The following is a 25,000-nucleotide window of genomic DNA, read 5'->3' on the forward strand; positions in this document are numbered from 1 at the left end:
ATAGTGTGGGGGTACTGAGTTTGCAGTTCCTGGGTTAGTGGTTTGGCACCTATACTCTTGCATTCATTGACAATTTCAAATATAACTGTTAGTTACATTCAAATACAGTAGGAGAAATATTCTTGTGATAAACCTGCACTTAAGCTCATTGATGATGCTTGAGAAATATCTGATTAACGTCTTTCATTAAATCCTTATAGAAGTGGTACCATTTTATTAGGAATATTTATGAAATATAGATAGGAACTGTCGAGGTTCGATTCTTCACTGGGGAGGAGGTGGTCAATTATGTGATCACAAAATGGCATGTGAACTTGTTTGCAAACAAATTTACATTTGATTTCTTGACCACATAATTTATCTTCTCCCCCAAGGTTTTGTTTAATGGCTACAGGTAGACCTGAGTTCATACCAAAGATACCACTCATTCCAAGTAGCACAGGATGTGGCTTGTCTCAGTTTGCTGAGAAATGACCTAACTCAACAGAAAATAAGTTACTTAAGTTACACTGAAAATCTACTGGATTGCACTACCAAAACATGAACAAATTGTAATCCTAATATGATTTTGTCAGCTTTATTCTTGTCATTGCATCAATCAGTGTACTGCTGTAATTGGACTTCTGTAGTCACTGGTATATTAACGAATGTGGCCCCTAAGGTAGCCGCTATACTTGCTGTATTTTAATGTTCACCAATGAATTGTAAAACAGCTCCATAATTAGAATATGATGTGATTTCAGCAGTGATCTCAGAATGTTTAGATGTGCCAATAGACCTTTTATTTGAGAGGGGAAAATAACTTGATTTCTTTTTAAACAGCTGATGCTCCAAATCTTTTGGTCTTTGAAGATTTACTAAATACGTTTACCTCTATTTCTATAATTAGAACAACTTTAGCACCTTCTGCTGAACCTTTAATTGGGAAAGAAGAGTGGCAATCCTTGGGTATGCCGATAATTGGCCATTCTTCAGGAGTTAGCCTCGACCGTGAATATTGGCAGGCTATTCAGCCATGGAGTGAATTACAGCTAACCAGACCAGACCTGAGCTGTTTCTGTCCTGATATCTGCATCTGTATACTTCCCAGCATGAGTCACTGGATAGTGATTGGGAATGGGAAGCCCTGGCTTATTTTTCTCCGCTGGCCAATTTTAGTGCCACAACTGATGCCATGGCTCAGGTCAGTATCTAGGGACAGTTTTGTTGCGACTTATATTTTAAAATTCCTCTTCCTCCAATTGGAACTATGGTCGAGATTTGGTAGACATTTTACTCCAAGGTTTGACTAAATACTCTTGCCAGTTGCTAAGAGAGACAGTACACACGAGTGAAAGTGCCTCTATTTCCCTGATGTCTCACTTCTTCCCAGTCCCCCCAAAATATCTAAACTCTTCACAGGCTGCCTCTAATTTGGCAGAATTTGACAAATCAAACTTGGTTAAAATATAATTGTTTATTAAACCGAGGCCCCATCTGCGCTCTCAGGTGGATGTTAAAGATCCCATGGCACTGTTTCGAAGAAGAGCAGGGGAGTTACCCCGGTGTCCAATATTTATCCCTCGATTAACATAACAAAAACAGATTATCTGGTCATTATCACATTGCTGTTTGTGGGAGCTTGTTGTGCTCAAATTGGTTGCCGCGTTTCCCACATTACAACAGTGACTGCACTCCAAAAGTACTTAATTGGCTGTAAAGCGCTTTGAGACGTCTGGTGGTCATGAAATGCGCTATATAAATCCAAGTCTATCTATCAAGTCTATCTATTATATACGGTGCACTGCATGTAACAAACCTGTGCTTGTTTGATAAACCGAGTGTTTCCTTTTAATTATTCTGTATGCTTTTCATTATTGTCAGTCTTTTATTGTTAATCAGAAAATATTGTTATGTGAAAATATCCCTGCAGGTTGAACAAAAATATCATAGTAACCTGCAGACTTCTGTTGACTTTGGGTATAGTTCGTATTTCTATTGTTCTGTGTGAGTTCTTTTAAAATAAGTGAATAATGGGGCAATTTTTGCATCTGCTTTCTTTAGTTTTTAAAATTTCTATATTATCTTTAAAATTTATGATTTAAAAATTACAGTTTCTATTGAAATATTCTTTATTTAACTGGTTAACTAAAAAAAACAAATTAATTTTGCTCTTTGCATATTTGACCCTGAATTGAGCTTCCGAGCACAAGTCTTTTTTGTGTACTCTCCAGCATTTGCTTCTGTTTAATTTCTCAAATTGGCAAATCTGGGAGCAGCTCAGTGACACAGGGATATTTATGATCAGAAAAGTCAATTTACCAACTTGTCTGGAATAAGAATACAAATTTGTAGAATAAAAAAACACCGTGACCATCAGGCTCATTCCCTTTCACAGACCATATACAATTTAGCCTCTTATGAATTCTGTCCAGCTAACTTGGTATTGTGAGGGAAGCAGTAATTACAGGTAAAACCTCCAGAAAGATAAAGGTTTGTGAAATTTCTTCCAAGCAGTAATCAACTGAGACTCTGGAATATGAATCTAAGCTTACGATTCACGCTTACATAATTATGATTGCTCTCACTGTTCAGAAGATGCATTCATGGTGCACCACAGTAACTTCAATATTTTGCTGTGCAGAGTATTTTATCATCTGTATCTGCTCTCGCATATCATCACTCGCTTTCTTAAAAAGGCATTTTAAAGGGGTGGAATTAAACTTATTTTGCTCTTCGATAGGAAAGCACATTTCTGCTGATCTCTAATCTTGCTGGAGACCCATTCATTTTTTGTGTCATCCAGTTAGGTAACTGACTTGCCTCTCACCTTTTGCAAGTTGAAAATAGTAACTCAGCACCTTTCAAGTAACATTAGTGTATTTCTCCCTCTACCTCCAGCCTGCACTCTTTCTCTATGCAGTTCCAATTTTTTTATTGCTTGTTTCAGCTCTTTCCTCCGCACTAAATAGTTTTCCTTCCATATCAAAATGCCCTTTCCAGTTATTAAAAAGTTTCATTTTTTTATTTGTTCTGGGATGTGGGTGTCGCTGTCAAAGCCAGCATTTATTGCCAGAATAAATCTTCATTTGGAAATACATGGATAAATCAAGGATAGTCAGTATGTATTTGTCAAGGGAAGGTCGTGTCTGACTAACTTGATTGAATTTTTTGAGGAGTTAACTAGGAGGGTCGATGAGGGCAATGCGTATGATGTAGTGTATATGGATTTTAGCAAAGCTTTTTGATAAGGTCCCACATGGCAGACTGGTCACGAAAGTAATAGCCCATGGGATCCAGGGCATAGTGGCCTTTCTTAAACTATCTCATTGACTTCAAAAAAATTTAACTCTCCCAGCGGAGAGTTTACAATAAAAGTGGCTGTACTCAATGGAGCGATTGGGGATTATTTATTCATTTCATTGGTATTAAGTGTAGACACAGAGCTGCATTGTAGTGTTTTGACACCCTGTTCCCTCATTTATAAAATAAAAACAAAAATTAGGGTTGTGTTGTATATAAATTATGAAAATACCAACTTTTTCTCCCTTTATGGCTCAGCAAGTTTATCCAAGGGGTAGCTGAGCCATAAAAGCGAAGAGGGCCCAGATTTGGTCCCTAGTCTGTGTGGAATTAGCTGATCTCAGTTGGGACTGGCATCCATGGAGTTTGTACCCCAATAACTCAATTCCATGAGGAGGGGGGAAGCATTGATGAGAAAGAAGAAGTGAGTTTACGATTTGTTTTACTTACACATATGACTAAAATGGGGGTTGGTGCAAAATTGAGTCCTTTGTTATCTTTTGTGCTGTGGCATGACGTAGTCTCGGGATAAGGTGTCGGCAATTTAAGACTGAGATGAGGAGAAATTTCTTCACTCAGAGGGTTGTGAATCTTTGGAATTCTCTACCCCAGAGGGCTGTGGAGTATATCGTTCAGTATATTCAAAGCTGAGATGGATAGATTTTTGGACTCTTAAGGGAATCGGGTGGGAAGGTGGAGTTGAAATCGAAGATCAGCCATGATCTTATTGAATGGCAGAGCAGGCGCGAGAGACTGTATGGCCTACCCCTGCTCTGAATTCTTATGTTCTTATGTTCAAATAAACCTTGTTTTCTGAAGACTGGAGAATCTTCTACTCAGCTGTAAACAATGTTTATTTTTAGGCCCAAAACCCAAGTGCATTATATTGCGTGTTACATTGCTGCCAGAAGTTGGCAACTTGTTTTTGTCCTTGATTGTGTGATGTATTTATTCAGTTCCTCTGATTACTTGCATATATTTTACTATAGATGTTTCCCCATATCTGCTTAAGCAGTTTTTCTGATTGGCTCCTCATGTTAAAATGATGAAAAGGATAGAGAAATCAGTAAATAGGACAGATTTATCTATTGCAAGTTTTAAGGCTGAAAACAAACTCTTAACTTGTGCATCTCAGCACAAATACAGCCTTTAGTGTAGATTTCATTCAAGTAATGTAACTTTTTAAAGTTGGAAAATGGGCACAATAAAAATTCGCCGCCTTTGCGCCCATTTTTTTTGACGATATTTTGCCGTTTTTAGCGAAAAACGGCAAACCGGGAAACTTGGAGAAGTCGTGTGTCGGCGGTTTTTAAGTATCGCTGGGGAGAGGACCACCGGCGTGCAAGATTCGAACTAGCGTTTTCGCCAAAAATTTGGCTCACAGCGCACCCGTAGTTAGGTCGGAAAAAAACCACCCGGGAAAAACCTACGTTGCATCCCTTGGAACAGCGGTAGGTATGAAGACCTGCAAAAAAGGTAAGTTAAAGTTTTTATTTTTTAATTCTTTTGCAGCGATTGATGTGTCTTGTGAATATTTTGTGATTTTTTTATCTCTTGTTTTTTGCAATTTTTTGGGGGGGTGTTTTCCACCCTCCCAAGGCGCCTCGCAGTGGTATCGACCTCGGAGAAAAGTTGCAGAAAATTTGCGGTTTGCGCCACGAATCCTCGTGCAACGCCGATTATTAATGCTGGGCGAACTGAAGCCTGAATTTTAGACCTTGTAGCGGTTGCGGAGTCATAGCGGTATCGCTATCACCAAAAGTGGAATTTCTAGCCCTATGAGTTAGATTCCAACAAGACACACAGGAGTTCTGTTGCTGGCAGTTAGGAAATTATACAACTGTGTATTGATTTTTTGGAACGGCAGGAGGATGCTAAGATTCTAAAGCTCACAGTAAAGCAAGAACACTGTGCTGATTAGGAAGCTATAAGGTGTGAAAGAATGTCATAAGTTGCTAACAATAAGATATTGAATGAATCATCCACAGATGTTGGTTAAAAATCTTAAAATGCAAACCACCTCCAGATGGAGAATGCAAATGAACGAGATTCGGGGGTAGAGGAGGATGAGGAAAGAGGGTGTGGAAAATACAACAGCAGCACCCTCCCAGAGGCGTATACAAGGATAGTGACGCTAATAAGTAGGACCTCAAGTTTATATAGGCACTCTTTTGTTTTCTCACTGCCTTTCTCCCACTGCTCCCCCAGCAAAGCTTTGGAGAGCAAAATGGAATGAATTGATTAAACATGCATTAAATTCATGTTACATACCCAGTGTACTCTCCTACCAGCAGTGTGCAATCAAAGCATGTGTTGGCTTTACAAAATAGTGTTGATGCTCCTACAGGCTGTGTCATAACCTTGAACAGACACCAGTTAAAAAATATATATATTTATTGGTTCATGGGATGTGGGCGTCGCTGGAAAGGCCAGCATTTATTGCCCTTCCCTATTTGCCCTTGAGAAGGTGGTGGTGAGCCGCCGCCTTGAACCGCTGCAGTTCATGCAGCGAAGGTACTCCCATACTGTTAGGGAGGAAGTTCCAGGATTTTTGACCCAGCGATAATGAAGGAATGGCGATCTATTTCCAAGTCAGGATTGTGTGTGAACATAAGAACATAAGAATTAGGAACAGGAGTAGGCCATCTAGCTCCTCGAGCCTGCTCCGCCATTCAATAAGATCATGGCTGATCTGGCCATGGACTCAGCTCCACTTACCCGCCCTCTCCCCGTAACCCTTAATTCCCTTATTGGTTAAAAATCTATCTATCTGTGACTTGAATACATTCAATGAGCTAGCCTCAACTGCTTCCTTGGGCAGAGAATTCCACAGATTCACAACCCTCTGGGAGAAGAAATTCCTTCTCAACTCGGTTTTAAATTGGCTCCCACGTATTTTGAGGCTGTGCCCCCTAGTTCTAGTCTCCCCTACCAGTGGAAACAACCTCTCTGCCTCCATTTGTCTATCCCTTTCATGATTTTAAATGTTTCTATAAGATCACCCTCATCCTTCTGAACTCCAACGAGTAAAGACCCAGTCTACTCAATCTATCATCATAAGGTAACCCCCTCATCTCCGGAATCAACCAAGTGAATCGTCTCTGTACCCCCTCCAAAGCCAGTATATCCTTCCTTAAGTAAGGTGACCAAAACTGCACGCAGTACTCGGAGGGGACTTGGAGGGGAACTTGGAGGTGATGGTGTTCCCATGCACTTGTCCTTCTAGCTGATGGAGGTCACAGGTTTGGGAGGTGCTGTCGAAGAAACTTTAGCGAGTTGCTGTAGTGCATCTTAGATGACACAGAGCAAAGGAACAGCAGAATGCTTCTGCGCATTTTTCAGTGGCTTCCGTTTCGTTGGCAAGAGTCACTCCGTTGAATGATAATCAATGATTGTTTAACATAAATACAGCCTATATATTTTAGTTATTGGATAACCATAAAGGCTGTATAACCTCTACCACCCAGCAAAGCTTTTGATAAGGTCCCATGTGGCAGACTGGTCATGAAAGTAAAAGCCCATGGGATCCAGGGCAAAGTGACAAGTTGGATCCAAAATTGGCTCAGAGGCAGAAAGCAAACGGTAATGGTTGATGGGGGTTTTTGTGACTGGAAGGCTGTTCCCAGTAGGGTCCTGCAGGGCTCAGTACTAGGTCCCTTGCTTTTTGTGGCATACATTAATGATCTAGACTTGAATATAGGGGTTATGATTAAGAAGTTTGCAGATGATACTAAAATCGGCTGTGTGGTTGATAATGAAGAAGAAAACTGCGGACTGCAGGAAGATATCAATCAACTGATCAGGTGGCAGAACAGTGGCAAATGGAATTTAATCCACATAAGTGTGAGGTGGTGCATTTGGGGAGGACTAACAAGGAAAGGGAATACACATTAGATGGTAGGACATTGTGAAGTGTAGATGAACAAAGAGACCTTGGAGTGCATGTCCACAGATTCCTGAAGGTAGCAGGCCAGGTGAATAAGGCGATTAAAAAGACATATGGAATGCTTGCCTTTTTTAGCCGAGGCATAGAATATAAGAGCAGGTGGACTATGCTTGAACTGTATAAAACACTGGTTAGGCCACAGCTGGAGTACTGCATGCAGTTCTGGTCACCGCATTACAGGAAGGATGTGATTGCACTGGAGAGGGTACAGAGGAGATTTACGAGGATGTTGCCGGGAGTGGAGAATCTTAGCTATGAGGACAGATTGGATAGGCTGGGTTTGTTTTCCTTGAAACAGAGGAGGCTGAATGGAGACCTCATTGAGGTGTATAAAGTTATGAGGTGCCTAGATATAGTGGGTAGAAAGGGCCTATTTCCCTTAGCAGAGGGGTCAGCAACCAGGGGGCATAAATTTAAAGTAATTGGTAGAAGGTTTAGAGGGGATTTGAGGGGAAATTTCTTAATGCAGAGGGTTGTGGGAGTCCTGAACTCAGTCCTGAACTCACTGCCTGAAAGGGTGGTAGAGGCAGAAACTCTCACCACATTTACAAAGTACTTGGATGTGCACTTGAAGTGCCATGACCTGCAGGGTTATGGACCTGGAGCTGGAAAGTGGGATTAGGCTGGATAGCTTCTTGTTGGCCGGCACGGACACGATGGGCCGAAATGGCCTCCTTCCGTGCTGTAAACTTCTGTGATGCTAGGATAAGTAAACAATGTATTGAGTAGTGAAAAGAAAAGCTCCAGAGATTTCAGTGTCATCTGGACACTCCGATGTCCTGTGTCCTTGAAGCACACTCATAACTTAATTCTTTAAATTCGGTATGTGCCATTAAGTTCATTGGCTGACATTCTGTTTTAGTCACTGTGATTACATTATGTTGTTTGAACTGAATAGATATTGGGCTTTATTCTATTGCATTTCAATATTGGTGTAATATTGGAAATGTGCAAGACATTTTACCTAAAGATTACTACTAACTGAAGTTTAAAAAAAAAAATGGGTAAAACTGTTTTAATTTCTAGTCATAAAGCAGTTACATTTATAATATACAAGTTTTCTTTATTTGCTGTCTTTAAAAAGGTAGTTTTAAAAGCTATCTTGTGTAGCAACTCCCGTACTACAGATAGTTTCTGGGAAAGTGTGTACGAATCAGAACATTTAGCAATAGTATATTTTTGTGTCATTCCCATAGTACAAGACTCCCTAAAATTGAGGAATACTGCAGAGGTCAATGGGTTTGTTATGTATCTTATCTCCTTGCTTACCACATATAGATTTTTTTCCAGTACACTACTTCAGTGGTTCCTCCTGGCAATATTGTAGCAATGAAATCCCAGAGGAGGTTCTTGCTTTCTTCTGAATGTTGTAACATTGAGACACAAGAATTCAGCAATACAGGTTGAACCTCACTTATCCCGAACTCCCTTATCCGGAACCACCCCTTGGCCGGAACCATTCCCGGCCACCAGGTAGCGCATGCGCAGAACTCCGACATGAACAAATTAAAGTCCTTCCTCGCTGCCGACTCCCGCAATCGCTGGCCTGACCCCGCGATCCACCGGCCCCCACCCCCCCCCATGATCTCTCTGCCGCACTCCCAGCCCCAAGCCAGCCAGCCCCGATATCCTCTTCTTCAGTACCTATGTCATCCAATTTAGCGTGACCACCCCTCGTCCGGAAAAATCCCTTATCCGGAACAGGCCAGGGTCCCGAGGGTTCTGGATAAGGGAGATTCAACCTGTAATAAGAAACTGTTGTCGTTTTTTCCCTTTAGCTTTCACCCTCCTATCCTGAAGACATTGACTCTAGCTGGAATATGGTTCTATATTCCACAGTGCTAGCTGTGGTTCAGTGGGTAGCACAACCGCCTCTGGGTCTGAAGGTTGTGGGTTCAAGTCCCACAATTTAAGGTTGACTCTCCAGTGCAGTGCTGAGGGAATGCCGCACTGCTGGAGGTGCTGTCTTTCAGATGAGAAGTTAAACTGAGGCCCTGTCTGCCCCCTCAGGTGGATGTAAAAGATCCACCTGGCCAAGATTCATCTTTCAATCAACATAACAAAAACAAATGATCTGGTCATTATCACATTGCTGTTTGTGGGAGCTTGCTGTGTGCAAATTGGCTGCAGCGTTTCCTACATTACAACAGTGACCACACTCCAAAAGTACTTCATTGGTTGTAACGTGCTAAGAGATGCCCAGTGGTCATGAAAGGCACTATATAAATATAAGTCTTTCTTTCTATGGATACTGTTGACTGGGCTCTAGCTGTCCAGCCGAGCTAGACCATGAATACTGACTGGAGGGCTATTTGACCATGGATAGCATCTGAACTTGAATTACAGGTATAGCATTGAGAATCCTGAAGCCTCAGGACCGAGGCCACTCCAGATATTGTGTATTTCTGGACTTCGAATCTGGAAAAGCCCAAGCCCAGGTTCGTGTATTTCTGGACTTCGGAACGTCTTTACAACATCCCTAGTGCGGAAACACTGGGCCAAGGTGTGGGGGGGTGACAGGGGAGGTCGGGCGGCTGAGTGACGGCGTGGGGGGAAGGTCGGCCCGAGGTGGGGGTGAGGTTTGCGGCGGCGGGCGAGAGGTCGGCAGCGGCCTGAGGCAGGGGAGAGGTCGGCGGGGGAGAGGTCGGCGGTGGCCCGAGGCAGGCGTGAGGTCGGCAGCGGCCTGAGGCGGGGGTCTGGATTCCGGAACATTTTCCGGATTCTGGACGACCCCGCAACAGATCATCCTGCTGTCTGGATTCCGGAACAATACAGATTCTAGAACTCCGGATTTTCGACGCTGTACCTGTATTTGAATCAGATTCACTCATAGTTTATGAGCTAATTTGAAACTCTAAGCTTAAACTCACGTTTGTCAGTTGTCTGATAACCAACTGATCTCCTTTGGGGGAGGGTAAGTTGGGACTCTTTGGGGTTAAGGTGGCTCCAAGATGACATGCCAGATGATGGAGGCAGGATTTCAGCATTACAGGGCATTGTTAATGATTGATCTTCCAGCCCTTCTCACTAATGGAACCTCAATTTTAAATAGGTTAATGGGTTAACCCCGATGTTAAAATAACACTGATTGGAAAAGCTAGTTGTATATCTAGATTTCTCATAGGTTGATTTGGAGACTCTTCAGCACGATAATGACTATTCATGTGTGTCAGATACCCACTGGCCAAAAATAAGTTGGTTCCATGTCTAACACTCTTCGATATATGCTCTTTAAATGTTTTTTTCTTGATGAACTAAAACATTATAACCACTGTTATTGAAATAGTGCAAATAATGTTATGGTACAGTTGTCCACATTTGGTTTAATTGGGGACATGGAATGCTTGTTCAAATACAATTTTAATGAAGAAAACTATGTATATGAAACTTATCCATAATGTGTACTTTAAATTCAAATAACTAAAAAGCAATATCCAAAGGGTAATGCGATTTTTCTCAATTATGAAATGTGAATTGAATAAACCAGTTATTAGTGTAAGAGCACATTATGGTACAGGGAAAAACAAAATGGTTGGCTGGATTGTCTTTGCATTTAGTGACTTGTTAATTAACAACTGATCATCTAATTTAGAATGGTGAAATGATCATGAATGACAATTTGCTTTTAATTGATTTGTGTTCTCAGCTTCATATGATAAATTAATACGAGTGATAAAAAAAATCTATATCTATTATTTATTATATTCAATATGTGGTGTGTGTGTTTCTCATTGAAAATACCCACAGTACCTGTTACTCCTTTAGGTCATCAATTTACATCAATAATCTAGATTTGAATATAGGGAGTATGATTAAGAAGTTTGCAGATGACACTAAAATTGGCTGTGTAGTATATAATGAAGAGAAAAGTCATGGACTGCAGGAGGATATCAATGAACTGGTCAGGTAGGCAGAGCAGTGGCAAATGGAATTTAATTCAGAGAAGTGTGAGGTGATGCACTTTGGGAGGGCTAATAAGGAAAGGGTATACACATTAAGCGGTAGGCCACTTAATAGTGTAGATGAACAAGGGGACCTTGGAGTGCTTATCCACAGATCCCTGAAAGTAGCAGGCCAGGTGGATAAGGTGGTTAAGAAGGCATATGGAATGCTTGCCTTTATTGGCCGAGGCATAGAATTCAAGAGCAGGGAGGTTATGCGTAAATTGGTATAATACTCTGATTAGGCCACAGTTGGAATACTGTGTGCAGTTCTGGACGCCGTATTATAGGAAGGACGTGATTGCCCTGGAGAGGGTGCAGAGGAGATTTACGAGCATGCTGCCTGGAATGGAGAGTCTTAGCTATAAGGACAGATTGGATAGGCTGGGTTTGTTCTCATTGGAAAAGAGGAGGTTGAGAGGAGACCTCATTGAGGTGTATAACATTTTGAGGGGCCTGGATATAGAGGATAGCAAGGGCCTATTTCCCTTGGTGGAGGAGTCAATTATGAGGGGCATAGTTTTAAAGTGGTTGGTGGAAGGTTTAGAGGTGATTTAAGGGGAAGCTTCTTTACACACATGGTTGTGGGGGTCTGGAACTCGCTGCCTGGAAGGATGGTGGATGCAGAAATCCTCACCACATTTAAAAGGTGCTTGGATGGGCACTTGAAGTGCCATAACTTTCAGGGTTACGGATCTAGAGCTGGTAAGTGGGATTAGACTGGATAACCTCTTGGCTGCGCAGACATGATGGTAAGTACTTCAGGGAATCGAATATGGCCAGAGTGATTTCCTGGACTAGTTTCGATCGCCTGGGTCGGAGAGGAATTTTCCCAGATTTTTTTTCCCCCCAATTGGCCTGGATTTCTATCTTTTTTGCGCCTCTCCCAGGATATCGCATGACTCCGGTTGAGGTGGAGTGTAAAATGTTGCGATGCATTAGGTATCGCAATTGTGTGGGGCGGACTGGTTGCGCGAATGTTCTTTACCTTTCCGCCATTGTTCATAGGTTTATATGTAACCTTCAGGGCTGCTGACCGAGGGTTGTGTGGCTCTTTGTCGGCCGGCGCTGTAGATTTCTATGTTTCTATGTTTCTAGGTGGTGCTACAATAGGTATTTTCAATATTGAAGCTGTCAGGCAATGTGACACACACGAGCTATTTACAATGAGCGTATATCACTTTATGATTGTGCAATCTAGCCACCAGGTTCCCAGAAATTACTCAAAGTATTGCCTTTTTATAATTGTCAATTTTTTTTCTTCAGTAACTGAAATTTCTACTGTCCAAAATAATGATTTGAACACGGTTTTAAAAATAATTAACATATTTTACAAAAACATTGTAACATTTATTCACTGATTTGACATTTAATGCCTTCATTATAGTTTTACTTGAAGCCTCAGCCTCTCAAAAGCCTAGACTTCAACTTGATATTTTTGCCCTGAGAAAGAAAGACTTGGATTTATATAGCACCTTTCATGACCAGCGGAAGTCTCAAAGCACTTTACAGCCAATGAAGTACTTTTGCAGTGTAGTCACTGTTGTAATGTGGGAAACATAGCAACCAATTTGTGCACAGCAAGCTCCACACAAACAGCAATGTAATAATGACCAGATAATCTATTTTTTTTGTTCTGTTGATTGAGGGCTATATAGTGGCCAGGACACCAACTCTTGAGCTGAATTTGGATTATATAGTCTGACCATGTGCAGTGTACTTAATTTCTCAGAATGCAACTATATTGATGGAATATTTTTCTTCAGATCATCATCACCATCATCATAGGCAGTCTGTCGGAATTGAGGAAGACTTGCTTCCACTCCTGAAGTGAGTTCTTTGGTGGCTGAACAGTCCAATTCGAGAGCCACAGACTCTGTCACAGGTGGTACAGATAGTCATTGAGGGAAGGGGTGGGTGGGACTGGTTTGCCGCATGCTCTTTCCGCTGCCTGCGCTTGATTTCTGCATGCTCTTGGCGTTGAGACTCGAGGTGCTCAGCGCCCTCCCGGATGCACTTCCTCCACTTAGGGCGGTCTTGGGCTAGGGACTCCCAGGTGTCAGTGGGGATGTTGCACTTTATCAGGGAGACTTTTGAGGGTGTCCTTTGAGGGTTTCCGCTGCCCACCTTTGGCTCATTTGCTGTGAAGGAGCTCTGAGTAGAGCACTTGCTTTGGGAGTCTCGTGTCTGGCATGCGAACTATGTGGCCTGCCCAACGGAGCTGGTCGAGTGTGGTCAGTGCTTCAATGCTGGGGATGTTGGCCTGGACGAGGACACTCATGTTGGTGCGCCTGTCCTCCCAGGGGATTTGTAGGATCTTGCGGAGACGTCGTTGGTGATATTTCTCCAGCGTCTTGAGGTGTTTGCTGTACATGGTTCATGTCTCTGAGCCATACAGGAGGGTGTGTATTACTACAGCCCTGTAGACCATGAGCTTGGTTCTAAACTCTACTTGGTAGTCTTTCTTCAAATGTTTTTTTAAAATAAGAGAAATGTTAAAAATTTTATTGAAGTAAAAACAGTAAAAGCAATGTGTTTGAGTTAGAAAAAGATGTATATTGTAATTATACATTGTAACTTTTGAGTTCTTTAGAAAATGTATTGAACTGAAGGGAAAAGGGAAAGTTGACTGTTTAATTTTCAAAACAAATTCCCACACTAACTACATTTTGAAGTTAGCTGCTTATTTCGCCTGTTCTCTTGACAATTTGGAAAGGTAATTGTTAATTATTGCTATGAGGGAAAGAGACTTTGTTTGTTCAATTTTGAAGCTAACTAATTATTTCACCAGTGTGTATCTGAGAGAAAGTATTACAAATGTAGAGAAAGGCAGACATGCAGTTTTTTTCTTCATTCTAATTTTTTTTTAAAGATTGAATCTGAAAGCAAACAGTCTCTTATAGGGGAACTAGTTGAGGATTAAGTGAGCTCTGTCTCCAACTGTTTTTTGGGGAGCAGGTGGGAATAAATGGAATGCTAAGGATGATATGAATGGGAGAGGGAAGATACTGAGCTTGAGCAAATACTTCAAAGGGAAAAAGACAGTAGTAATGTGAGGGGTGGTACAAAGTGGATTGAACAATAGGAAACTGAAAAGGTAAGAAACATGAGGGCGGTGGCAAGCTGGAGTGATTAGGGAAAGAAACCGGAAGGGAGCTACATTTATAGCAAGACCACAATCTCAAGTGCAGCTTGCAGCTATTGGTGGCTCCTTTCCCTTTTGATCCTCACAGGACTCTCAATAGCGCTATTTCTGCCAGTGCCACCATTTTGTGCCTGAGGATTCCCATCCCCTTTTTGACCATTTGGACCTCTGATTTATTGGGGGCAGTGAAAGCCAGAGCACCATTAGGAGGTGGAATAGGTGGGTATGTGTACAGACTGCAAGAAAAGTGCATATAAGGATGCATTTGGGAGGGAAACATAAGGGTAGCAAGGAAGGCGAATAAGGTGGCAGTAAAACAAGGGGAGAGCAAGTGAGAAGAGTATGAACGGAGGGGGACAGGGACAGCAAGAGAGGGAGGCTTAAAGGCAGTAACAGAGAAAGATATAGGGGGCCATAAAGATAGGAGGGTAGGGGGGAATCGGACATACCAAAGAAGTAGGATTGGGGGCAGCACGAGAAAGGGGATTAAGGATATCAAGTCCTTAGGGAGGCAGTCATCTGATTTCCCATGAGCAGCACCACAGGAGATTAACTAGTATTTTTTTAACAACTGAAAATATGTGGCTATCTGTAAACATTCAAGAGGAAATTTCTTTTCATGTCTCCATGTTCTAATCTCAAGTTGCCATAAGGTATACTAAAAGATGTGGGTAAGTTATGTTGTATTACAGGTAGTGTGTCTTTTATAATGCGTGTATTTTGAAAACATAAAACATGCACAATATATGCTCCAATGTTAAAACAATTATTAAGCAACAGACGGTGAGAGAACCAACATAAGAGAAAAAACTACTTGACCTTGTCCTCACCAATCTACATATCGCAGATGCATCTGTCCATGACAGTATTGATAGCAGTGACCACTGCTCAGTCCTTGTGGAGAGGAAGTCCTGCCTTCACACTGTGAGGACACCCTCCATCGTGTTGTGCGGCATTACCACCGTGCTAAATGGGATAGATTCAGAGCAGATCTCGCAGCTCAAAACTGGGCATCCATGAGGTGCTGAAGACCATCAGCAGCAGCAGAATTGTATTCCACCACAATCTGTAACATCATGGCCCGGCATATCCCTCACTCTACCATTACTGTCAAGCCAGGGGACCAACCCCAGTTCAATGAGGAGTGCAGAAGGGCACGCCATGAGCAGCCCCAGGCGTACCAAAAAAATGAGATGCCAACCTGGGGAAGCTGCAACACACGACTACATAAATACTAAAGAGCAGAAGCAGCATGCTATAAACAGAACTAAGCAATCCCACAATCAGATCAAAGCTCAGTACTCTCACATCCATTTGTGAATGGTGGTGGATAATTAAACAACTAACAGGAGGAGGTGGCTTCATGAATATCCTCATCCTCAATGATGGTAGAGCCAAGCACGCGAGTGCAAAAGACAAGGCTGAGCTCCCCACCATCACAGAATCTGGTCTTCAGCCAATTAAATTCACTCCATGTGATATGAAGAAACAGCTGAGCGCACCGGATACAGCAACGGCTATGGGCACTGGCAACATCCTGGCTGTCATGCTGAAGACTTGTGCTCCAGAACTAGCCGCGCCTCTAGCCAAGCTGTTCCAGTATAGCTACAACACTGGCATCGACGCAACAATGTGGAAAACTGCCCAGGTATGTCCTGCCCACAAAAAGCGGGAAAAATCAAATCCGGCCAATTACCACCCCATCATTCTACTCTCAATCATCAGCAAAGTGATGAAAGATGTTGTCGACAATGCTATCAAGCGGCACTTACCAATAACATGCTCAGTTTGGGTTCCACCAGAACCACACCGCTCCAGACTTCATTACAGCCTTTGTCCAAACATGGACAAAAGAGCTGAATTCCAGAAATGGCAGCATTTGACCGAGTGTGGCATGAATGAGCCCCAGTAATATTGAAGTCAATGGGAATCAGGGAACAATCTCCTCTGGCCGGAGTCATACCTAGCACAAATGAAGATGGTTGTGGTTGTTGGAGGCCAATCATCTCAGCCCCAAAAATCGCTGCCTGAGTTCCGCAGGGCAGTGTTCTAGGCCCAACCATCTACAGCTGCTTCATCAATGACCATCCCTCCATCATAAGGTCAGAAGTGGAGACGCTCGCTGATGACTGCACAGTGTTCAATGTCATTCACGACGCCTCAGATAATGAAGCAGTCCATTCTATCATTCAGCAAGACCTGGACAACGTGCAGGTTTGGGCTGATAAATGGCAAGTAACATTTGTGCCACACAAATCCCAGGCAATGACTATTTCCAACAAGAGAAAGTCTAACCACCTCCCCTTGATATTCAACGGCATTACCATGACCAAATCCCCCACCATCAACATCCTGGGGGGGGGGGGCTCACCATTGACCAGAAAATTAACTGGACCAGCCATGTAAATACTGTGGCAACAAGAGCCGGTCAGAGACTAGATATTCTGTGATAAGTGTCTCACTTCCTGACTCCCCAAAGCCTTTCCACCATCTACAAGGCACAAGTCAGGAGTGTGATGGATAACTCTCCACTTGCCTGGAAGAGTGCAGCTCTAACAACATTCAAGAAGCTCGACATCATCCAGGACAAAGCAGCCTGCTTGATTAGTACCCCATCCACCACCTTAAACATTCATCCCCTCCACCACTGGTGCATCGTGACTACACTATGTACCATCTACAAAATGCACTGCAATACTTCGCCAAGGCATCTTGGTCAACACCTCCCAAACATTTAAGCTCTATCACTTAAAGGACAAAGGCAGCAGGCGCATGGGAACACCATCATCTGCAAGTTTCACTCCCAAGTTACACATCATCCTGACTTGGAAATATATCACCCTTCCTTTTTCGTCGCTGGGTCAAAATCCTGGAACTCCCTCCCTAACAGCACTGTGGGAGTACCTTCAATGCCATTCGCAACTCCTCAGATAATGAAGCAGTCCATGCCATCATTCAGCAAGATCTGGACAACGTGCAGGCTTGGGCTGATAAGTGGCAAGTAACATTCACGCCACACAAATCCCAGGCAATGACTATCTCCAACAAGAGAAAGTCTAACCACCTCCCCATTATATTCAACGGCATTACCATTACCAAATGCCCCACCATCAACATCCTGGGGGGGCGTCACCATTGAACAGAAACTTAACCGGACCAGCCACATAAATACTGTGGCAACAAGAGCTGGTCAGAAGCTGGGTATTCTGTGGTGAGTGTCTCACTTCCTGACTCCCCAAAGCCTGCAGCGGTTCAAGAAGGTGGCTCACTACCACCTTCTCAAGGGAACTTAGGGATGGACAATAAATGCTGGCCTTGCCAATGACACCCACATCTCAGGAATGAAAAAAATTAAATCTGCCTACCCCCTCAGTTATAGCTCACAAATTACATTCTGGGGATTTATTGAATTTGAAGAAAATGAATATCATCAAGTGCATTAACACTGAAAGCACCCATATGAACTGACGAACGGTCTTTAACCTGAAATGTTAACTCTGTTTCTCTCTCCAGCATGTTCTGCTTTGTCAGATTTCCAGCATCCGCAATATTTTTCTTTTATATTATATATGATCTGTCAGTTATGGTTTAACTTGGGTGTAAATTTGGTTATTTGCAAAACTGTTTGGGGCCGAAATTGCCCTCCTAAGAGGCAGGAATGGAGCAGATTGGCCTTAGCGGCCGAGGGCAGATGGATGGGCCTACCCGTCCTAAATTGCCCCTGGGCCGGGAGCAGTGGGAACGAGTTTCCGCACTACCTGTGGTCCCACCCCGTCGGGCACGCGCTGACCCCCTTTCCACTTCATGCGGGAAATTGCCCCGCGGAAGCCGCCAGTCAGTGCCACTAACAGCTTTTCCCTGTGTGTGTGCCTGGGCGGTGCATCCGCCCTTAAAGGGGAGGGCGCACTGCTGACCCCTCCATTTTATTTTAATTGTCGGCCGACAATAGTGGCCACGAGTTCTGCTGGGCCGCCAACAGGTAGCCGAACACCCTCTCTTGGGTACCAGGCTTCTGGCCCGGCCGAAACCCTCCCTGGTGGCCCAATGGACCTAACTTAAAATATATGCAGAGTTCGCAGCGGCCCTCCCCTTTAACTGAAGGGGAGGGACGTAGTGACCCATCAGCGCGGCATGTCAATGTCGCGCTGATGACTTGGAGCGGCAGCCGACCCAACAGAAAGGCACTTCCGCACAGAACACCGTGGATTGGGGCAGAGAAAAACATTAAAAATAGGTAAGTGCATTTGGGGCGGAGGACAATTTTGGCCCATTTGTATTTAAACATTCAGTTTTCATTAAATAATGCAGGCCAAGGAAATGTGGTGACTATTGCCAAATTTTAATGTTTTTTGTGATTATTTCAGTATGTTATGAATACATTATAGAACAATTGGTTGGATTTACAATAAAGTGAATTTTGTCCCAAAACAGTGATTAATTTTAGACACAAAAGATAATCTTTATAGATAAAGTCTAATGTTTTCATTGTGTACCACAGACAGATCAAAAAGATAAAATTTTTAATCGTATGTGTGTAAGGAAAACAAAATGTATTTACCATTTTATGAATAATATAGCTACAGTAGTAGGTGTGTGACAAACTTTCTCTTCTAAACCTAATGGGGGGGGAAATTGCGGTTGGAAGCTTCCTTCAGGCCTTTGACCCGAAATATTTTTACAAAAATACCTGGTGGTCCCGGAGGAACGTAGGATTCCATTCGGAGGCCTCCATTCGCAGTCCAGCGTATGGGAACAAGTCTTTAGGTATGTATGCATATCCTGGAATCACCAATGACTCTAGTATTTTCATTGATAATAATGGGAACTCCATTACTATCAATGAGAAAACCCCCCAAAAACAAGCAACACAATAAATTAAAAAAACACCTCACATATTTAAAATTAATTGAAATTGAATGTAATTAAATGTTTTCGAAAAAAAAAAAAAATTTTGAATATTTTTGTTTTAATAAGGTTTTAATAACTAAACTTACCTTAATGGACAGGGTTATTAATATACAAATGAGTGATTAAATTAAATTTTTCTACATTTTAAAACCCTTACACTGGTCAAAGTAGGCTCTATCCCTGCTTTTACCAGGCGTAAGAATTTGAAGGACATTCGCTGGGCAAGAGTTGGGCAAATAGCCTAATCTCTGCTCCTAGGATGTCCTTCCTGCAGGGATGCATTGGATTTATCAAAAGAAATTTTGATAGATCGCAAAAGCCGGTTCTCACCAGCATTTGCGAGGCCACTTTGGGCTGCAATTTTCGGCCCATTCTTTTGAAGTCAGGTTTTCAGACATAATGATACTACATTCAAAAATTATAATTGACTGTTTTACAGACACTACACACATTAATATATCGTGTTGGTGTGATGCTTAACAAGGTTCATATTGCTCAATTAGCAATAAAAGCACACGTGTCTGAAAAGTTTCTCTCAATTCGCAAGTTTCCAGAGAAATGTGTCCATTAGCTAAGGTGTACAAATAGCCAATCAGCACAAACAGATCACTGGAAATCTCTGCAAGTTCCAGCAATGCAGCCATCAACCAGCTCAGTAAATTAATCAATTTGATCTACGATGAAAGGTACAATGTGCTTTTTAAATTATCAATGAAACAAAATTATTTAAAATTTGTGACAATGGGAACAGTGGAAAAATGACAGATATTATGTTAGCAAGGCTTTTGATAAGGTCCCACATGACAGACTGGTCACGAAAGTAAAAGCCCATGGGATCCAGGGCAAAGTGGCAAGTTGGATCCAAAATTGGCTCAAAGGCAGGAAGCAGAGGGTAATGGTTGATGGGTGTTTTTGTGACTGGAAGGCTGTTTCCAGTGGGGTTCCGCAGAGCTCAGGTATACATCAGTGATCTAAACTTGAATATAGGGGTTATGATTAGGAAGTTTGCAGATGATACTAAAATCGGCTGTGTGGTTGATAATGAAGAAGAAAGCTGTAGACTGCAGGAAGATATCAATCAACTTATCAGGTGGACAAAACAGTGGCAAATGGAATTCAATCTGGAGAAGTGTGAGGTAATGCATTTGGGGAGGGCTAACAAGGAAAGGGAATACACATTAAATGGTAGGTCACTGAGATGTGTAGAGGAACAAAGGGTAATGGAGTCCATATCCACAGATCCCTGAAGGTAGCAGGCCAGGTAGTTAAGGTAGTTAAGAAGGCATACGGAATGCTTGCTTTATTGGCCGAGGCATAGAATACAAGAGCAGGGAGGTTATGCTTGAACTGTAAAATACTAGTTAGGCTACAGCTAGAATACTGCATGCAGTTCTGGTCACCACATTACAGGAAGGATGTGATTGCACTGGAGAGGAGATTTACGAGGATGTTGCTGGGAGTACTTAGCAATGAGGACAGATTGGATAGGCTGGGTTTGTTTTCCTTGGATCAGAGGAGGCTGAGGGAAGATCTCATTGAGGTGTATAAAATTATGAAGGGCCTAGATATAGTGGATAGAAAGGGCCTATTTCCTTTAGCAGAAGGGTCACTAACAAGGGGGCATAGATTTAAAGTAATTGGTAGAAAGTTTTGAGACATAGAAACATAGAAAATAGGTGCAGGAGTAGGCCATTAGGCCCTTCGAGCCTGCACCACCATTCGAGAAGATCATGGCTGATCATTCCCTCAGTACCCCTTTCATACTTTCTCTCCATACCCCTTGATCCCCTTAGCTGTAAGGGCCACATCTAACTCCCTCTTGAATATATCCAATGAACTGGCATCAACGACTCTCTGACGTAGGGAATTCCACAGGTGAACAACTCTCTGAGTGAAGAAGTTTCTCCTCATCTCAGTCTTAAATGGCCTACCCCTTATCCTAAGACTGTGTCCCCTGGTTCTGGACTTCCCCAACATCGGGAACAATCTACCCGCATCTAACCTGTCCTGTCCCGTCAGAATCTTGTATGTTTCTATGAGATCCCCTCTCATCCTTCTAAACTCCAATGTATAAAGGCGCAGTTGATCCAGTATCTCCTCATATGTCAGTCCAGCCATCCCGGGAATCAGTCTGGTGAACCTTCGCTGCACTCCCTCAATAGCAAGAACGTCCTTCCTCAGATTAGAAGGGATTTGAGGGGAAATTTCTTCACACAGAAGGTTGTGGGAGTCTGGAACTCACTGTCTAAAAGGGTGATAGAGGCAGAAACCCTCACCACCTTTTAAAAAGTACTTGGATGTGCACTTGAAATGCCGTAACCTGCAGGGTTACAGACTGAGAGCTGGAAAGTGGGATTAGACTGGATAGCCTCTTGTTGACCGGTACAGACACGATGGGCCGAAATGGCCTCCTTCCATGCTGTAAACGTCTATGATTCTATATTGTACCTGACCTGGTTCCTTTTTTTAAACAAATATTTCCCATAAGTAACAAACAAGTAAAACTGATACAATGGAAGAAATGTGCGCTGAACATTCTGAGGGATGGTGTCTGCTACTAAAACAGTGGAACTTTCAAAGAACCTTTGTATTTGAAGAGGAAGGTTTAATAAGTGTTTTTTACTATCTGTTTACGAACTCAGTCTTATATTTGTTCTTAGAATATAGACAGAGTTGGCAAAGCTGCATTTATTGTCCATTCCTGGTTGCCCTGAGAAGATGTTAATGGGCCTACTTCCCGATCGACTGCAGTCCCTGTGCTGGTGTTAGTGAAGTATTCCAACATTTTGACCCAGTGTTGACTGTATCACCCATTAAACATTGGACCTAGAAGTTTCAAATGCAAGTATTATTGTCCATATGCTCCTCAATGATCTATTTGATGATTTCTACTCATTTGAATTCAACATCCTCTAGCCAGTGCAATATCTGTCTTCAGAGCTGTTATGTAAGAAAATTACCAATGTACAAAACATTTTTAAGAAAATGATTGACAGTGGTGTGTTGCGTTATTACAGCAAGATTACTATCTGGTTTAGGTTTCATTTCTGGGACTATATATTTGAACTGTTGCAGAAGTTCTGCACAACAGTCTCCCTTTGGAGGTTTTATTGTAGGCCAATGACTTGTGGAAAGAGATAGTTTTAATGCACAAAGACAATCTTTTCTCTTTTTCTGATGTCAGACTACTGGGAGGAGGTGGGTTCATTGTACATATGCACTTTGACACAGAGAAGGAAAATTGTAGGTTGACTCAACTTGGACAGCTCCAGCTGAGGCCCAAGAGAAAATCACCAGCATGTTGCTATGACTGGGGTATGGTGTATAGCAATGGGATCCTAAAGAAGAGAAAGGAATCCAATTTATGAATGGGCGTGGAATGTTTAAAAAAAAATTGAGGCCCTAAATTAAATTGCCTCACATTTTCTATGCCTGCTGAAGAAAATGAATTCAAATTGCGAATACTGTGGAGTATATTTTTCCCTGTCCACTAATTCTAGTGATAAGGCAGACATGAGTATAAATTGATGTTTTTTCCTATATGCTAATTTCTACTAGTTTGCTAAAATGAATGAACAGAGCAAAATGTGATTTGTTTTATGGTATTAAAAGTCTCATTTGCTTTCCTTTTGAGGATAGGACATGATTACTGTGCATTTTTAATGTTAAATATCTGCTGTAACTTCTCGTGATGTGACATACGTCATATTTTTTTTGTTGTGGTGCAGTAGTTGCAGATCAGCATACTTGTACTTTATTTGGCAATAAATCTCCTATTGATCTTCTGCATTGATTACAAGCGTGTTCACTGTCATTGGAATATTAGTTATCTTACACGTTCTTGCTTTATTATTCGAGTTTCTACGGAGTTGGAGATAGAGCTGAAGCTACAGCAGGGCAGGTGTGTGATATCTACCACACCAGAGATTTTATCTTGCAGTTTTCTGCATCTGCTCATCATGCTAGACAGGTCACTTACTTCAGTGTTTCAGTGTCACTGGATCTTGAGTGAAATGTGTTTGGTTCAGCTTATCAGAAAGCCTGAATTGTATTTGGAAAGTTAGTATAGATGGTGTCACATTTGAAGTTTGAGCAATTTTTCATCCAAATCTTGGTTAAGCCATTTAGTATACAATTTTGTATTAATTAACTTAGACGTTTTAGGATTTTGCTCATCAAGGAATGGAATTGCAGTACTGGGAAATTAAATACTTAAAAAAATTATAAACACCTTGCACTTCTAGGTCAGGTATAGCACACCGACTGCAAAGTAAAACTCCCTTTACTGTGCTCCAACAACATGGCTGGGAAGACCATGCGCTACTGCAACATTACCATTTTCTCCATTTTGCACATCAAACATTCTTTGACACTCTTGCCAACCGAGAAAATGAACAAAACGCTGACCAGCATCTTTTTTTTTAAAAAGCTGACAGTTCAAGAAGAGCTCTGATTATAAGCCTATAGTGGGTTGTGGGGTAGTCCTGGTACATGGTCCCTATAAAATGTAGAATTTTGCATTGGAAATGGTGCATTATAGTTAATTTTAAGCACTTTTATACTTCACAATTGAAAAACTTTTAATCTTTGAAAAAAGGAAAAACAAAATGGCAATTGGATTTTCAACAGATCATCACTTCTGCAAAAGCTGGCCCACATTCAAAGCCCCTGCCCCAGTTTACAGTAACATTTTATTTCTGGGCACTGTTCTGAGACACTACCCCCTAGTCTCCAGGTGCTTTTCTGCCTCCTCGCCCTCCCCAAACCCACTTCAGGTTGGAAGTCTTTTTCCACCATGTACATCCCCCCCCACCCCACCATCCAGTTCAAGCTGGCACTCTTCTTTCCCTGCCCATTCACACTCACTTCTTCCCCCTCCTCCTCGCTTCAAGTTGGCACTCTTTCCTTCCTTCACCTCATACTGGCATTGTTTTCTCCCTTAGTTCAAGCTGAGACACTTTCCCACACTGCCTCTCAGTTAATGATGCACTTCCCCCACTGCCCCTCAGGTAATGCTGGTGCATTTTTCCCCCACTGCCCTTCAGTTAATGCTGGTGCACCTTTCCCCTACTGCCTCTCAGTTAATGCTGGTGCACTGCACCCACTGCCCCTCAGTTAATGCTGGCACCTTTCCCCCACTGCCCCTCAGTTAATGCTGGTGCACTGCTCCCACTGCCCCTCAGTTAATGCTGGCACCTTTCCCCCACTGCCCCTCAGTTAATGCTGGTGCACTGCCCCCACTGCCTCTCAGTTAATGCTGGTGCACTGCCCCCACTGCCTCTCAGTTAATGCTGGCACCTTTCCTCCACTGCCCCTCAGTTAATGCTGGTGCACTGCCCCCACTGCCCTCAGTTAATGCTGGTGCACTGCCCCCACTGCCCCTCAGTTAATGCTGGCACCTTTCCCCCACTGCCCCTCAGTTAATGCTGGTGCACTGCCCCCACTGCCTCTCAGTTAATGCTGGCACCTTTCCCCCACTGCCCCTCAGTTAATGCTGGTGCACTGCCCCCACTGCCTCTCAGTTAATGCTGGTGCACTGCCCCCGCTGCCTCTCAGTTAATGCTGGCACTTTTCCCCCACTGCCCCTCAGTTAATGCTGGCACCTTTCCCCCACTGCCTCTCAGTTAATGCTGGTGCACTGCCCCTCAGTTAATGCTGGTGCACTGCCCCCACTGCCCCTCAGTTAATGCTGGCACTTTTCCCCCACTGCCTCTCAGTTAATGCTGGCACCTTTCCCCCACTGCCCCTCAGTTAATGCTGGTGCACTGCCCCCACTGC

At 42.7% G+C, this 25,000-nt stretch overlaps 1 protein-coding gene across 12 annotated transcripts in view; it reads left to right on the forward strand.

Annotated features, from left to right (window-relative positions):
• LOC139242238 (amyloid beta precursor protein binding family B member 2-like) overlaps window positions 1–25,000 on the forward strand; it is a 470,855-nt gene that overhangs the window by 48,422 nt on the left and 397,433 nt on the right. Inside the window, exon 2 of one of the 12 annotated variants that reach the window (XM_070870295.1) lies at window positions 12,936–12,999. The exons of the other annotated variants lie outside the window; for them this stretch is intronic. The gene's annotated coding sequence lies outside the window, so the exon portion shown is untranslated. The remainder of the gene's footprint in view (window positions 1–12,935; window positions 13,000–25,000) is intronic. 12 annotated transcript variants of the gene reach the window in all.

This window comes from Pristiophorus japonicus, chromosome 2, assembly GCF_044704955.1.
Source record: "Pristiophorus japonicus isolate sPriJap1 chromosome 2, sPriJap1.hap1, whole genome shotgun sequence".
NCBI classification, from domain to species: Eukaryota; Metazoa; Chordata; class Chondrichthyes; family Pristiophoridae; genus Pristiophorus; species Pristiophorus japonicus.